Source organism: Mus musculus, chromosome 19, assembly GCF_000001635.26.
Source record: "Mus musculus strain C57BL/6J chromosome 19, GRCm38.p6 C57BL/6J".
NCBI lineage: Eukaryota > Metazoa > Chordata > Mammalia > Rodentia > Muridae > Mus > Mus musculus.
In genome coordinates, this window is record NC_000085.6 from 14,946,002 (window position 1) to 14,962,400 (window position 16,399).

Sequence of the window (16,399 nt, forward strand, 5' to 3'; positions counted from 1 at the left end):
TCTTACTCTTTCCCTCTCTTTCACTACCCTCCTGTTTACATACAGAAGTCCTTTCCTTCTTAATCTTTAACATATATATAATCTCCTATTATAATATCAGAATTATCTAAAATATGTAAATGTCTTCCATAAACTCAGATGAAAACACCAGATACATACGTAGTATGAGATACAAACGGGAGCAGGGCTGGCTCATAATGTTTTGCAGCCACAACTGGTCTATCCAGACAGATACCTCAGGCTTCTTTATGTTCCAAAAAGGAGAGGAGACTTCTATTCCAATCTTTTAAAAGGCAAATTTCTTCCAAATTCATTCAACTTAGATAATGGTTTACTACTTAAGCTCTCTATGAACTTTAAAAAAAACCTACATATTGATACCTGATACTTAGCCCTGGGAACATAAAAATCAAAAACTTTACCATCAGAGTTGATATTTAATGGATCCCTAAGGTCTTGAAGTTCAAATCAGGACTAGTTTAGGTTTCAGGCCAAAACTGAGTTAGAATGAATCTGTTTCTGGGAAAACTAACATATCAAAACGACTTTTTGCTTTGGGCATAGGTTTCAGAAAGAAATAAAACATACGTCTTATAGTAAAGAGCACTCTGAGGTGGGTATGCTATTTTGAACCGAGTCAAAGGAAGAAGAAAATACAGGGAAAGATGCCGTGTCCCTTGGTCCTAGAAGCTTGACTGTGCAATGAGGGGATGAAGAAAGAACAGGCATGTACAAAAAGGTTGGGATTGAGTGTCTCGGGCTCACTCTGATGAAGCCACATCTCCCATGAAACAACCCAGAACCCCAGAACATCTATTATATACAGCTTAAGAAGGAGGAGTTAGCTAGTTTTGGAGGGAGGCCTCTCTTGGGATGGAATCACAGGCTGTAATCATCCATGAGCTGCAGTTGCTAATTTTTTTGCACAAACTGGATAATCATTCATAAACACCTGTACTTGGACCAGAGAAAGGTTTGCCTTGCCTCTGAGCCTCACTTGGAGGAATGTCGTGCTAATTGCCATGGGTCTAAGGAATTGGCCCTTGGCAATAATACATATTCACTCAGGATTTCATCCACTCCTTATGTATTTACTCATGGATACTTTTGCTCCCCATACTAAGGAAAAGGGTAGAATTAAGCAATGATTTCTTATTCATTTCTAATTTGACTAGTCCTTCAAGATGCACAGCAGAGTCTCAGAAAAAAAAAAGCTGGATATGAGTGCCAACTGCCAGGGATAACAATTCAAAGTGGTAATCTTTGGGGATGGCAAAAACTCAGGGTTGTAACCTATATTCTCCAGTAGTCTGACGTCCAAGGGGTAATTTCTTGCTGTTTTTTTCTCTATCATGAAAGCATAACAGTCAATCTATCCTCCTCTTCTTAGAGTTACTGTTTTAATGCCTTCATTTATAATGTAGGTGAAGAACATGTCATATAAACATCTTGTTCCAAGTACCAAGGTAATGGTGTTATTCATGTCTGTTTGTAACCACTCTATCTATGCTGTCCCATAACCATTCCTTACAATGATGGCTAGAAAATACTGTTACCTGCCTGGTCCCAAAGCAGGATGTCTGATGTGTCATACACCTGAGGAGATGGGAGCAAATATCTACTCACCCCAGAGAAGAAACTGATGACAGAGTAGATAGCACCAAGTCCTAACTTGGTGAGCTATGATATGAGTTTTATTGGAGTCATTTACACTGGGATATGGGTGAGGAGTTACTTATGGTAGTGGAAATGCCTTAAGGACAGCAGTATCACGAAACCTATCCTAGCATGGAGGACAGTTCACAAAAGCTGGGAATCCAAAGCACACTGCACAGCCTACAGGCAGCTCGATAGGTCAGAGAGTGCCCTTTCCTGGCAGCTCAGTTACCCAGAGCAGTTTCCAGGCAGCTCAGCTGGTCTTCATCTCTTCTAGGCAGCCCAGCTGGTCTCTGCTTCCTCCAGGCTTCTTGATTTTGATTAACTCCTCATATGCAGTGTCTAGCCTATAATATACATGTAGGGAGAGTAAATGTAACACTATAACATTTAGAGACAAGAGTAAGAAAGAGGACAAGGAAGAACAGGGTGCAGGTGGCGGACATAGGTTGTGAAAGAGAATACAAAGCTAAAGGTTTTTCTAGTTCTAACTCGGTTTTTAATTTGGATGGGTGGGGGTTGGTGGTAGATAAATACATAAAAATATGCTTCATAGTGAAAATAGAACGACTACTCCAACTGTGTAGAAGTTGAGTTGTATAGTCTTCGTGTCTGTGATTTCAGTGTGCACGTTTAAAAAAGAATCGCAATATTTTCGTAATAAAGATTAATTTTTTTCAAATCCTGAAAAACTATCCCCCTCCCCAACGCACAACCATGCTTACACCACATTAGATGCAGACTGTCTGAACTCTACCTTTTTAGATAACAGCTCCCAATGGCAGGCAAAGCTAAAAACTAAACGTGGCCAGTTCTTTCTTCCTTCCCTGCGTCCTGAAGGAAGCTTCATCCTGGTCTCAGTCCAAGCTCTGCCGACTTACATTTTTCTTTCACTCTTTGCCTTGGCCAACTTGTGTGTCTTGCGTGTGTCCATGGCTGCCTTTCCTCTCTGATCGTCTCTCTTCTTCTGTACTAGTGCATTCTGATTACTGGCTGTGCTGGCTAGTTCTGTGTCAACGTGACACAGGCCGGGGTTACCACAGAGACAGGAGCTTCAGTCAGGGAGATGCCTCCATGAGATCCAGCTGTAAGGCATTTTATCAATTAGTTATCAAGGGGGAAAGGCCCCTTGTGGGTGAGACCACTCTGGGCCGACAGTCTTGGGTTCTATAAAAGAGCAGGCTGAGCAAGCCAGGGGAAGCAAGCCAGTAAAGAACATCACTCCATGGCCTCTGCATCAGCTCCTGCTTCCTGCCTTGCTTGAGTTCCAGTCCTGACTTCCTTAGTGATGAACAGCAAGCAGTATGGAAGTGTAACCTGAATAAACCCTTTCCTCCCCGACTTGCTTCTTGGTCATGATGTTTGTGCAGGAATAGAAACCCTGACTAAGACACTGGGGCTCTCTCGCCATGCATGCGCTGCATCAGGTGCTATGGCATCGGCACTATATTCTTTTGGCAATGCAACACTCTTAATCACCGGAGTATAAATGGAAGCAGAGAGTCACAGAATCCCAGGACTTAAATAAGCTTTGGAATCTCTACAATTCCATTGCAACCTTTAACACAGAATGATTCTGACTCCCAGAGAAGCAGAAAGCACACATAAGCCCTCTCTAGAACAGGAAGTGAAAGATTCAAGGGTTGTGTGGGCAAGTCCAGCTTTGTGCTTTCTGTACATGGTGACCTTCTAGTGCTCCAACACATGCTAAGGATGTCAGTAATATTAGATTAGCTGAATGATATGATAGACTAAGAAGGAATCCATAAAAAAATAACCTGCATGCAAATGGAAACTCAAGTAGAGAAAACTTAAGTACTGTTTCTCTGTTTCATAAGATTGTTCTTGTGGCATTTTGAGACAAGGTAGATTATAGCAACTTTTAGAAATTCTCAGGCAGTTAAATTTCTTACACTGGTCAGTTATTACCCTAAAACTGACTAACGGCTTAGCAATCTGCTAATGAAGACATTCTTGCTTCGCTTAGTGAGCAAAGAAATACACAGATGAATTGGGGGTATCCAGTTGGTTAGATACAGCACACAAGAAAGATGTGGAGGACTATTTCATACATCGACTTGTATGCTAGTCTTTTCCCACTGGCCCACTGCTCCCACCTTTTCTTTGCCCTCTCTTCATTGCCTTTTGCCTGAGGCAAGAAGAGGGGGAAGACTTCTAAGGAAAACCAACTGTGTCTGTAAGGCTCCTTTGACCTGTGGTTTCTTAGCTGGACTCAGTTAATTTGGAAGCCTTGCCTGGCAGGTGATCGAAGGGCAAGAGAAGACTGGTGGATATGCTAACCTATTGCTTTATTCTCCGTCAGTGATATAGTCCTGGCAATGCTGCCATGCCTCTACCCCAACTTTTGTGAAGTAGAGCAGTCATTTGAACCCTGTAAAATGTGTCCCTCCTCTTGTCTGCTATGTCTTGAGGTGATTAATAGCATCACCTGGTGTTGGGTATGCCTTAGTCCCCTAAATGTCCCACTCATAATGATCAGTGAATAGTTTCTTTACATTCTCTAAATTGTCTCCTTATACTTCTATTAGAATGAGTTTTCCTTGCCTGCTCTGGGCCTTCACTGGGATAGCCTATTTCGGGTTCATCACAGTCCTCTGAACTCACCATTTGTCTCCTATGCTGCACCAGCAGAGCCATCATCACAATGGATAGGATCAATTCTTGCTCATTTTGTATCTCATAGCCTGAGCAGGAGATTGACTCTTAGCTCCCAGTGAACACTGAATATGCAAGAGATCATTAGTGACAGAAGGATAAAAGAGCAAGTGCTAAACTTAGTTTATGTCAATCAATTCTAACATTTCCTCCAGAATTACAGAATGTGCCATAAGAACTATTGTTTATATAGGATCTGATCACATTCCTCAAACAAAAAACATGGCTAATTTAGTTGAGTAGTTGCGGACACCCAACTATTTTGTATCATCTTGTGTATAAAATGGCACACGAGCAGTGCAACACAACCCAGTGAGACCTCCGAAGACGGGACCTGAGTGGAGAAGTCACCTCCATGAGATTGACTTGTGGGTCTGTCTGTGGGAGCATTCCCTTGATCGGTGATTGATGGGTAAGAGTACAGCCCACGGTGGGCAGGGCCACCCAGGGCATATGGTGCTGGGTGATATAAGAGAGATAGTGGGATATTGCCAGGAGAACACGCCAGTAAACATCATTCCTCTACGGGCCCCACTTTAATTCCTGTCCAGACATTACTGGGTGATGATGGACTGTAAAGAGTGAGATGAAATAAACCCTTTACCCCTGGAACTGCTATGGGTCAGTGTTTCATTTCAGCAGCAGAGCTGAACTAGAACAGCAGGATTGCTGGGCAGGCTTTCAGCTGCCCTAATTTCCCTCCCCAAAAGAGTGGTTCTTGGGGTGTTTCTTATTGTTTGAACCTAAAATTTTACCTGTAATGACATTTCAGAATCATGGGTCCTCAGCTAGAGCCATTAATTTCTCGAAAGCTTTGGTAAGTGGATCACTGGGGTTGGGTCCCTGAGAATGTTATAGCTGCCTACTTCCTGTTTCACCTTCTGTTTTCTGCTCCTGTATGATATTGGCCTGCTCCATCTCGCTTTCCTGACAGCATGAAATGGGCTTCTCCATTGTCTTCCCTGTCTTGAAAGACTGGAGCCATGAGCTCCAGTGAATCTTTAAGCTCATTTATGAGGTACTGTGGCCACAGACATACTGTAGTAAGTAAAACCTCACCTTCTCTTTTTAATCAGTCATTTACAACTACCAGTGTTAACTAAAGATAGCTCACTTTCTAGGGCTTCTAAGAGCTTCTAAAGCTGCTTTGCTTTACGCATTGTAGGAACTGTTTATTGTGTGTGTTTTTTTTTTCCTTTCAAAAGAAACCATATATCTATGCTTCTCACTTAATGTTGGGAATGCTAGAGAAGGAAAAAGATATCTTTACAATAGATAGATATCTTAGTGTTCTATTGCTCTGAAGAAATACCATGATCAAGGCAACTTTTAGAAGAAAGTATTTAATTGGGGGATTTTCTTACAGTTTCAGAGAGTTAATCCATAAACCGCCTAGGGGGATTACAGCAGCAGGCAGAAAGGCATGGCACTAGAGCAGCAGCTGAGAGATCACATCCTTTTCTGTAGATGGCAGGCTAAGAGAGAGTAAGAATGGGTCGGGTGTGGGCTTTTGAAACCTCAAAGCTCACCGCCTGTGACACACATCCTCCAACAAGGCCACACTCTTTTAAAAACGCCACATCTCCTAATCATTCGCAAACAGTTCACCAACTAGGGAGCAAGCATTCAAATACAGACACCCGTGGAAGCCATTCCTCAAGCCACCATACTGGGAAATGGGACAATAGTAGAGATATAAAATGTCAATGTTTTATCTGCGATGTTGACTGGATTTAGGTTGTTCATTTTTTTCAACCACTAATTTTTTTTATTATTTTTATTAGATATTTTCTTCATTTACATTTCAAATGCTATCCCCAAAGCTCCCTATAGTGTCCTCCTGCCCTGCTCCCCTACCCACCCATTCCTGCTTCCTGACCCTGGCATTCCCCTGTACTGGGGCATTTGATTTTCACAAGACCAAGGGCCACTCCTCCCATTGAAGGCGGACTAGGCCATCCTCTGCTACATATGCAACTAGAGACACAGCTCTGGGCGGTACTGGTTAGTTCATATTGTTGTTTCTCCTATAGGGTTGCAGACCCCTTTAGCTCCTTGGGTACTTTCTCTAGCTCCTTCATTAGGGGCCCTGTGTTCCATCCAATAGATGACTGTGAGAATCCACTTCTGTATTTGCCAGGCACTGGCATAGCCTCACAAGAGAGAGCTATGTCAGCAAAATCTTTCTGGCATATGCAATAGTGTCTGGGTTTGGTGGTTATATATGGGATGAATCCCCGGGTGGGGCAGTCTCTGGATGGTCTTTCCTTCTGTCTCAGCACCATACTTTGTCTCTGTAACTCCTTCCATGGGTATTTTGTTCCCCATTCTAAGAAGGAGAGAAGTAGTCACACTTTGGTCTTCCTTCTTCTTGAGTTTCATGTGTTTTGCAAATTGTATCTTGGATATTCTAAGTTTCTGGGCTAAAATCCATTTATCAGTGAGTGCATATCACGTGTGTTCTTTTGTGATTGGGTTACCTCACTCAGGATGATATCCTCCAGATCCATCCATTTGCCTAAGAATTTCATGAATTCATTGTTTTTAATTGCTGAGTAGTACTCCATTGTGTAGATGTACCACATTTTCTGTATCCATTCCTCTGTTGAGGGGCATCTGGGTTCTTTCCAGCTTCTGGCTATTATAAATAAGGCTGCTATGAACATAGTGGAGCATGTGTCCTTCTTACCACTTGGGGCATCTTCTGGATATATGCCCAGGAGAGGAATTGCTGGATCTTCTGGTAGTACTATGTCCAATTTTCTGACGAACTGCAAGACTCATTTCCAGAGTGGTTGTACAAGCTTGCAATCCCACCAATAATGGAGGAGTGTTCCTCTTTCTCCACATCCTCGCCAGCATCTGCTGTCACCTGAATTTTTGATCTTCGCCATTCTGACTAGTGTGAGGTGGAATCTCAGGGTTGTTTTGATTTGCATTTCTCTGATGATTAAGGATGTTGAACATTTTTTCAGGTGCTTCTCAGCCATTTGGTATTCCTCAGTTGAGAATTCTTTGTTTAGCTCTATACCCCATTTTTTAATGGGGTTATTTGATTTTCTGGAGTCCACCTTCTTGAGTTCTTTATATATATTGGATATTAGTCTTCTATCTGATTTAGGATTGATAAAGATCCTTTCCTAATCTGTTGGTGGCCTTTTTGTCTTATTGACAGTGTCTTTTGCCTTACAATTGCTTTGCAATTTTATAAGGTTCCATTTGTCATTTTTTGATCTTACAACACAAGCCATTGCTGTTCTGTTCAGGAATTTTTCCCTTATGCCCATATCTTCGAGGCTTTTTCTCACTTTCTCCTCTATAAGTTTCAGTGTCTCTGGTTTTATGTGTAGTTCCTTGATCCACTTAGATTTGACCTTAGTACAAGGAGATAGGAATGCATCAATTCGCATTCTTCTACATGATAACCGCCAGTTGTGCCAGCACCATTTGTTGAAAATGATGTCTTTTTTCCACTGGATGGTTTTAGCTCCCTTGTCAAAGATCAAGTGACCATAGGTGTGTGGGTTCATTTCTGGGTCTTCAATTCTATTCCATTGGTCTACTTGTCTGTCACTGTACCAGTACCATGCAGTTTTTATCACAATTGCTCTGTAGTACAGCTTTAGGTCAGGCATAGTGATTCCACCACAGGTTCTTTTATCCTTGAGAAGAGTTTTTGCTATCCTAAGTTTTTTTTGTGATGAATTTGCTAACAACTACTAATATTTGAGGCATTAATATTTATCAAGTTCTGCCAAGTGCCATATGTTGGCAGGAGAAAGATGTATTTCTGACAAGAGGGAACCAGTCTAGCAGGGAAGAAAATACCTGAGAAGGTTACTGTGCATATGAAAATAGGAAGAAAATGGAGGCTGTGTGTTCTCTAGTGTCTGTTCCTTTTGGATGGAGAGAAAGAAGGCTCCGATCATGGGCTCCCTCCGTCTGAAGGGGCCTCTGGGCCAGTGCTTGGCTGCACTTTGGAGAGCAAGGCTCTATGGGAAGAAGCTCTGGGACTCTACTAACATAAATAAAGGAGGAAGGAAAGAAGGGAGAACCAGAAAGAAGGGTGGGAAGAAAACCAGATAGAAAAAAGAAAGGAGGAAGAGGAGGAGTGGGGTGGGGGGAGAAGAAAGAAAAATGAAGGAAGTTTGATTGGAAACCATTAATCTAAAGTAAGTCTCCTGCTCTGATCTCCTCCAGCCTCAAACGCATATTAAATAAACAAACAAAGGGACATGGCTGTCCTAATACAATTTTATTTATAGGATGCTGAAATGTTCATTCCATATGTTTTACATATCAGTAAATAAGATTCTTTTCCTTTGTGATTTGGACGCATAAAACTCATTTTTAACTCACATAGTCTGGTATGCAGTCTAGGTTTTGCTTTTAGTCTGTTCATTATTCCTCAAATTTCCAGCTAGAATTAGGAACCTAAAGATGGAGGAGCACTATACACCACTGCTCTGCTTGAAAACCAGTTTCCAACCTCATCCACAGCTGGGCAGGGCATGCCAAGGACACATTGTCATTAACTAGACACAGTGGGTCTGTGTGTCCAGGAATAAGTAGGTGGTGGGGCTTGGTGAATCTCATTTTCTTGCCGGTAAGTCAAGATATGTTTACCTGGCATTTTGATGGTGAAACAAAAGCTACAGAAGCACTCTTATGTAAACTTGGTATACTATTATATACTATTAAAGAAAGTGCAAATCTATCAGGAAGAATCTGAAACCCCTCCACCCCTACCCCCATGCAAGTGCCACAGACTGAAAGGACTGCCTGGGTAGGAGATCTTCCCTAGACAGTGATAGAGCTTTCCCCATCAATCTCCCTGCATCCCGGCTTCTGAAGATTGGCTGGCTCACCTTGTTAGTACACGGAGGAGACTGCTTCATGGCTCTTTGCCGGCTGTCTCCATATGACACAGCTCACAGAGTTATACCTCCCCAGCCAAAGCCTGTGCTTGCTCCTAGCTTAATAGCTGTCTGACAGAGCACCCTTTCTACAGCACAGCATCAAAAGTGTTCTTCCAAAGGTCAGACGCAATATGCCTGTGGTTAGCTCATTTGGATATGTAATCAGTTGTCTTCCCAGGGGAGGCAGGTAAGAAGTTTTGTGAGAGGACCTCCTCTCGCTTGCTGTAGTAAAAACATTTCTTAATATTTTAAAAGTGCCTTTACAAACATGAATTTTAATGCATCCCACCGAGCTTTTCTAAGCCCGGTGTTTCTCTGATGACTGTCATCCACCCTTATCCTCTGCTACCTATAGTGACTAGGCACCATCGCACTACATTTTGCCCACCTTCCTGGGTTCACATTTTCTTCTGAAAGTGTTGAGGTTTCTATTGTCAATGTTATGTTTCCCTACTTTTGCTCTGCTGAATACATCTATGATTTTTTTTTTCACAAAGAATAAAACAATTCCTCACAACAGAGGCCCTACTTTCTTGTTTCTGACACTATTTATTATAATTTTGTATGCTTCATCTAGTATACACATTTTACATTTTCTTTCCTTTCTTCTTGTTTCCAGAGCTTGCTTCCTAGAGCAGAGTTAGATACAGACATTCTCAACTAAGACACTTTGGAGAGGGCTTTGCGCAAGCACTTTTTAAGAATTTGGTTAAAAATGTAGTCACTCTGCCTTTAGGTTTAGGTTAAGCCACATCATTGCTGCTAGTGAATCAGTCATATGATATTTCTGCCACTGTTCTGAGCTCTAGGGTTTCAACCTCTGCCAGGCTTCATCTCCCTATGTTCCTGTCATTACCACACCACCAGACCAACGGCTTTCCCGTGAGCAGTAGTGAAGCTTCACCATTCTGTGGTTATGTCCTTTCATTCCCACCCCCCTTTTTTCCCCTCTAAATCTCCTATTGTGCAACAAAATGCTAACGTTACATTACAATCATCCTCACTGGAGTTTGACACTGGCAATGCTGACAGAGTTAAAGATAACTTTGTAAAGCCTTCTCATGAAACTTGGACCACAATTTTTATAAAATGGGGGGAAAATCACTCTTAGCTAAGAGGTAGGAAAGAGCAGCTTTTTTTCCTTTGAAAGGACTTTTCAGTAGTTTTAATAACAAGCCGTTCTGGGCCTTTGCTATTGTGTCTGAGAGGCAGCAGTATCCCTCACTTCTGCCTTCTGAGCTTGAACAGTGTCACTTGAATTCAATTAAGTACAGCCCTCCGGTTACTTTTATCTCAGGGTCAGCTTCTAATTGCAGGGATTGTAGCCAAGCTTCTTCCCAGCCCCCGCTGCTCTGTGACAGCTAAGGCCATAGTGTGACACAGCAGAAAGCTGGTGGCTGTGGCTGTGAGGAAGGACAGAGGTGAGCATCCTGGCTGTCAACCTGTTTCTATAAGTAAACTGCTCTTCAGAGTCTGTTCTAGTTACTGTAATCCTAGAAGACAGAAACCAGTGTGAAGATGTTCTATTTATTTATGGTAAGGTAGAACACCACCACCTCACTTACGAATAAAACCCAGCTAGCAGTCTTGCTGGACTGATGACCACCAGAACACAGACCACAGTCTCTTGAATATTGAAAACTAGGTAGGCAAGCCACAGCTGGGTGAATGTTGGCGCACAGATTAGGACGCTCTCACGTTTAATCCTGAAATGCACGTACCTCATAACTGCCATGTGTGCTCCAGTGATTAGAATTCACCCAGGTGAAGAAGGCAACTGAATTGTGTGGGGGCACTGGCTTCCCACCTGTCTGCAAGTGTGCAGGAACACCAGAGGCACTGGTTAAAGTACAAATGCTCAAAGGATCGAAGACTGGTGCAAGTGCAAGAGAACAAGGAGCCTGTCTTCCCTGAAACCCCGCTGCCACCTCCACCCCCCTGCACTATCCCTGCAGCCCTGGAGACTTTCAATTGTGTTCTTAATCATGCTCCTTGAGACTGAGTAGGGGACCTTGTAATTCTCTGTATGAGTCAGGATCACAGACAGGCTTTTTCCTGAGCATTTAATGAAATGACGGAATACAAAGAAGTGAGCAGAGTTAAGGGGAACAAGCCTGCGGGTGACGCCACACCCTTGTGCTCAGACTGGTGGGAGGCCATTCTCCATCTCAGAATCAGCGTCAGAGCAAGGAGTATGTCGGGGAGGAGCATTAAAGACCATCTCATCACTGAGGGTCGTGAACTGCGCCATGCTGTAGATAAGAGCGAGGGAAGAAACAGACCTCTTCCGGGCTCAATCTCGGGCTTTCTGCAGTGGTTCTTACTGGCTGAAACCAGCTGACTTCAGAGGCATGCCAGGCCCTGCTGATTCAAGCCTAGTACTAGGCCAAGGACTAGTACTAGGGTGGACAGGGCTAAAGAGACAGGACACTGGCATGTTCTCCTCACATAACCCTGCCTCTGCATTTCCCTCAAACTCTTGGCTTTCCTTCTTGATTTTCAACTCCGGGCCTTATGCTCTCAGTTTCCCTGCTTCGCAGGATTTCCTCGCTCAGCTCGCTGTGTGTGCCATAGCATAGTGCGATTGGCACGGAAGGTCGGCTCCATATGGGGCCGGGCGGCGCCTCCCATCTACCCTGCACAGCTTTGCTCAACATCCAGGGTACGCAGAGCACTCGCTCCTGCCAGCGCCTTCACCTGCGTGGGCTTTGTAGTCTCAACTGCCTTCCGGAACAGGAAACCTTTTCGGCACCAATATTTTGAAGTCACGCTTTGAGGCTGCAAATCTGTCACTGTTATATCCTTTCACATAGTGCCGTTTATATTTTGAGTGTTGCGTAGTAAATTGTAATTGCCACCAACTAAAATAGATATAGGAAATAGGAAGTGTGGGCATTTCTCATAATTTCCCATTCTCGTTGAATCTTCCCTTCGGTGTGACTGCAGTAACAGCTCTTGCATAAAACACCAAGGAACATGTTGGCCTGAACCGAAGAAAACTGCTGCGTATTCTCAGCAAATTCCATTAAGCTTATAGTTTTAGGCCTAGTCGATTTTCTCTCCACTGGAATTTTGAAGATGCCCATTGAGAATACATCTATTTGTCAAAGCCCAGTTGACTAATTTAAATTGCTGTGAGTGTGGTCACTGGGAATGCATGACCAGATGAAGAAACGAATTATATTGTTTCTACCCTCTTTATGGGGAGCCAGGAGGAAAGTTCAGATCTATGTTAAGACCTATGGTGCTGCTACTGACTAGCTCTGGGCGCTTTTGTATCCTCTGGACATGGGGAAACTCCAGTGTATGGATAGGATTTTCCCTTGCTTCAGCTAAGCGTTACAGTGACATGTAAGATTCAGGTCCAACATTGCTGCCATGAGCAGAACAATTATGTGTATCCCCTTACCCTCCTGCACCTGGATCTCCACCTTAAAATGTCATCCCTAAGGCACAGGATGGGGCATTTGGAGAGGCAGCCCTTTGGAAAGGCCACAAACGAATGCAATTGGCTTTTCTCACGAAAGAGACCCAAAAGGGAGACCCTTCAACACTTCTGTGTGTGAGGAAAAGCCAGCCCTCACCAGACACAGACTGCCCTGACTTGCAGTCTCCAGAACGGTATTAGCCACTTGATCGAAGCTACTGTGCCACAGCTGCCCAATAGGCACAGACCGGCATCTCTGGTCCTCTTTGCTGCTCCTTAGTTATTGTCATTCATTTTCTTTTTTCTTTTTTTCTTTTTCTTTGGCAATTTCCAAGTAATTTTATTCAGAATTTTGTGTTTGTTTCCTGAATCAATAAATACTATACAAAACAATGTAAAAATGGCTACCATTTTCTCTCCCCTGCTCCCCTCACCCGGGGACAATTCCCTGGACAACCTCACTCAGGGGTTCTCCCTGTAGATTTGGTCCAGCAAATGAGGCCAGCCATGTTTTTTAGCCCCTTGACTCACTTTTGGAGATTTGGCTGGGGTAGGAAAGCCTTTAGGAACAAGGTGACTAGGTTAGGGAAATGCATTAGTGTTTGTGGGGAAGGAGATGGCGCCTGGGGCAGAGCCTACCCCAAAGTAAAGGATGTCTAAAATGTTCACGGTTCTTTCTTTTTGCCTCAAAAAGTGACATTTATTCAAAGAGAGAGAGAAAAAACCTGAAACAAAATAAAACAAAACAAAAGAAACAAAACAAAAACCAGATGTCCATCCCTTGGCTCCCTCCCCTCCCCCCTCCAGCTGTTCCTTAACCCCATCCCAAGACTGAACCCTGGGCTAGGGCCAGGTCGCAGGACAGCCCCTCAAATGAGGTCAGCAATGTTGAGGGGCATCTCTTCAATGGAGGTGTTGTAAAAAGTCTCATTGTCTCGAAGAGTCCTCTTGTCTTCTTCTGTCACCATGTTAACAGCCACACCCTTACGGCCAAACCGACCACCTCGACCACTTCTGATGTAGTTTTCCCTGTTGGTGGGAAGGTCGTAGTTGATGATTAAGGAGACCTGCTGCACATCAATGCCTCTGGCCAACAGGTCAGTGGGAATTAATACTCTGCTAGAGCCAGAGCAGAACTCCCTCATGATCACATCTCGTTCCTTTTGGTCCATATCTCCATGCATGGCAGAAACAGTGAAATCTCGGGCATGCATCTTTTCAGTGAGCCAGTCCACCTTCCTTCTGGTGTTGATAAAGATTACTGCCTGGGTGATGGTCAGCGTCTCATACAAGTCACACAGTGTGTCAAGCTTCCACTCCTCTCGTTCCACATTGATGTAGAATTGGCGGATACCCTCCAGGGTCAACTCTTCCTTCTTGACAAGAATCTGAATAGGGCCTCTCATAAATTTCTTGGTCACCTCAAGGACATCAGAAGGCATTGTAGCAGACAACAAAACTACCTGTGTGTTGCTGTTGAGCTTTGGGAATATATCATAGATCTGATCCTTGAACCCACGGCTTAACATTTCATCTGCTTCATCCAGTACAAACATCTTGATGTATTTGGGGGACAGGTATCTCCGGTTAAGCATTTCAAACACCCGGCCAGGGGTGCCCACGATGATATAGGGAGCTTCTATCTGCAGCTTCTGCACCTCAGCACACACATTGGTGCCCCCAATGCAGGCATGACAAGAGGCACCCATGTAGTCTCCTAATGCCATAACCACCTTTTGTATCTGCTGAGCCAATTCACGAGTGGGTGCCAGAACCAAAGCCTGAGTGGCCCTTAGATCTAATTCAATCTGCTGCAGAATTGATATGGCAAATGTAGCTGTTTTCCCAGTCCCAGACTGGGCTTGAGCAATCACATCATAACCCTTGATACAAAGAAGAATAGCTCGCTGCTGGATGGCAGAGGGCTTCTTAAAACCATAGGCATAAATACCACGGAGGAGAGACTCTGAGAGATTCATGTCATCGAAGCTATCCATAATCTTGTTCCAGTTACTCTCGATGACACCTTCCGGCTCCATCCCGTCGGGGCCATTGTCTCTGGATCGAGAATCCTGACTCGCAGACATGATCCTTAGAATCTAGTGTCATTCATTTTCTTATGGTCAGTCTTTAAGATGCTGGTGATACAATTCCAAAACACATTGGACTCTACCTCCACCTCTACTCTTAGTGTCCACCAGCCTATCGGTACTGGGCTATCTATCGCCTGCTCCCGAATGGCCCCTGCAATACTCTATCCTATGCCTCCTTCCCACTTTCTTCTCCACACAGCACCTTGAGTAACCTTTTAGAAACAGGAATCTGTTTACCCCATCTTTTTATTTCGAAAGAAGTTAAACTTAAGGAAAATTTGTAGGAATATCACGATAATCAGCCATGTAGCCATCACTTGTCTGATTATTCTATCCAATCAGGCATCTCAGTGGCCATCAGCTCTCAGGGTCTTGGCATCTTATTGCTCTCTCATCAGTCTCCTAATAAGAGTGGATTTCTCTGAAGACCGATTCACGATCTACATCTATAAGTAAACACAAGCTCTTAAAGTAGAGACTACTTTTTCACTAGTATAATATCAATGGTAGAATGTATAGAGCCACACACATCATATACCATAAAATTTGTTGAATGAGAGAATTGATGTATATCCTTGTTACACCTTGATAGAGTTTAGATGGAGTTTATGTGCTTGTGTATTTAAAATAAATTTACACAAGAAGGCCAAATAAGTGGGACAGAGATGTGAAATTCTAGTCCACACTTGAGCTTCCCTCTGTACCCAGGAAACACTTTCATACTTCCTCTATGTCTGTGTGTAGCCTTGAGATCAGCTCTGGCTGATGCCCCATGGAAACCTTCTTTGCTTTGCTTTCTGGATCTGCTTTTAAACATAGGACGGGACATCACCATCTTCTCACTGAGAGTTTAAGGCTTACCGCAGCTCATCAGAGCAAGTGTAGAGAGTTGTAGAGTCTTGAGTCATGACAAAGAAAAAGCTACCTGACAGACTGTAATAAAAATATAAAGTTTTCAGATGTAAATCTGTCATCCATTCATATCAGTGGAACACCTCTAATCCATATATTCAAAATGTTGTAAAAATCCAGAGATCTGAGCACCAATACGATGCCATGCATTGAGAATTCTCCCTGACATCATGCCAGGGGTTGTATGGCCAAAAGATCTCAAGACTCAATGACTGCAGTGTTGCTTTTGACATAGTTTGTGGGTGCATTCTTACATCTCCTCTGCGTATGAGAAAACTTTAGCATGTCAGTATGAGTTTTTCAGGCTTGCAATTAAGCATTGCAATGACACGTGAGATCCACGCCCAGCATTGCTGCTGTGGACAGAATGGTTATTTTCTCCTCAAAGACACTGTAGAAACCACCTCAGGCTATGTGCACATGGTGCACAGGAGACACAAATGAATCTTGTATATAGAATTGGATGTCATCCCTAAGACATCTAGTTATGTATATATGGAAATATGCCAAAATCTTTCTTTTAAAAAAATGATACCTCAAACACTTCTTTTCCATGCTCTGCACGGCTTCTGAGATGGACCTGACTGGATCAGTGAAGGAATGTAGGAAGGTCAAATAGCACAGGCCCACATACAGAAAGGCTGCAAGGAGAAGTCTGGGCTCTATGACAGAGAAAGCGCAGTCATTGTCCTCCTCCAAGCTCAGTATGTTTATTA

At 43.4% G+C, this 16,399-nt stretch overlaps 1 pseudogene; it reads right to left on the minus strand.

Moving 5' to 3' along the window:
• On the minus strand, window positions 13,001-14,781 carry Gm5513 (predicted pseudogene 5513; annotated as a pseudogene).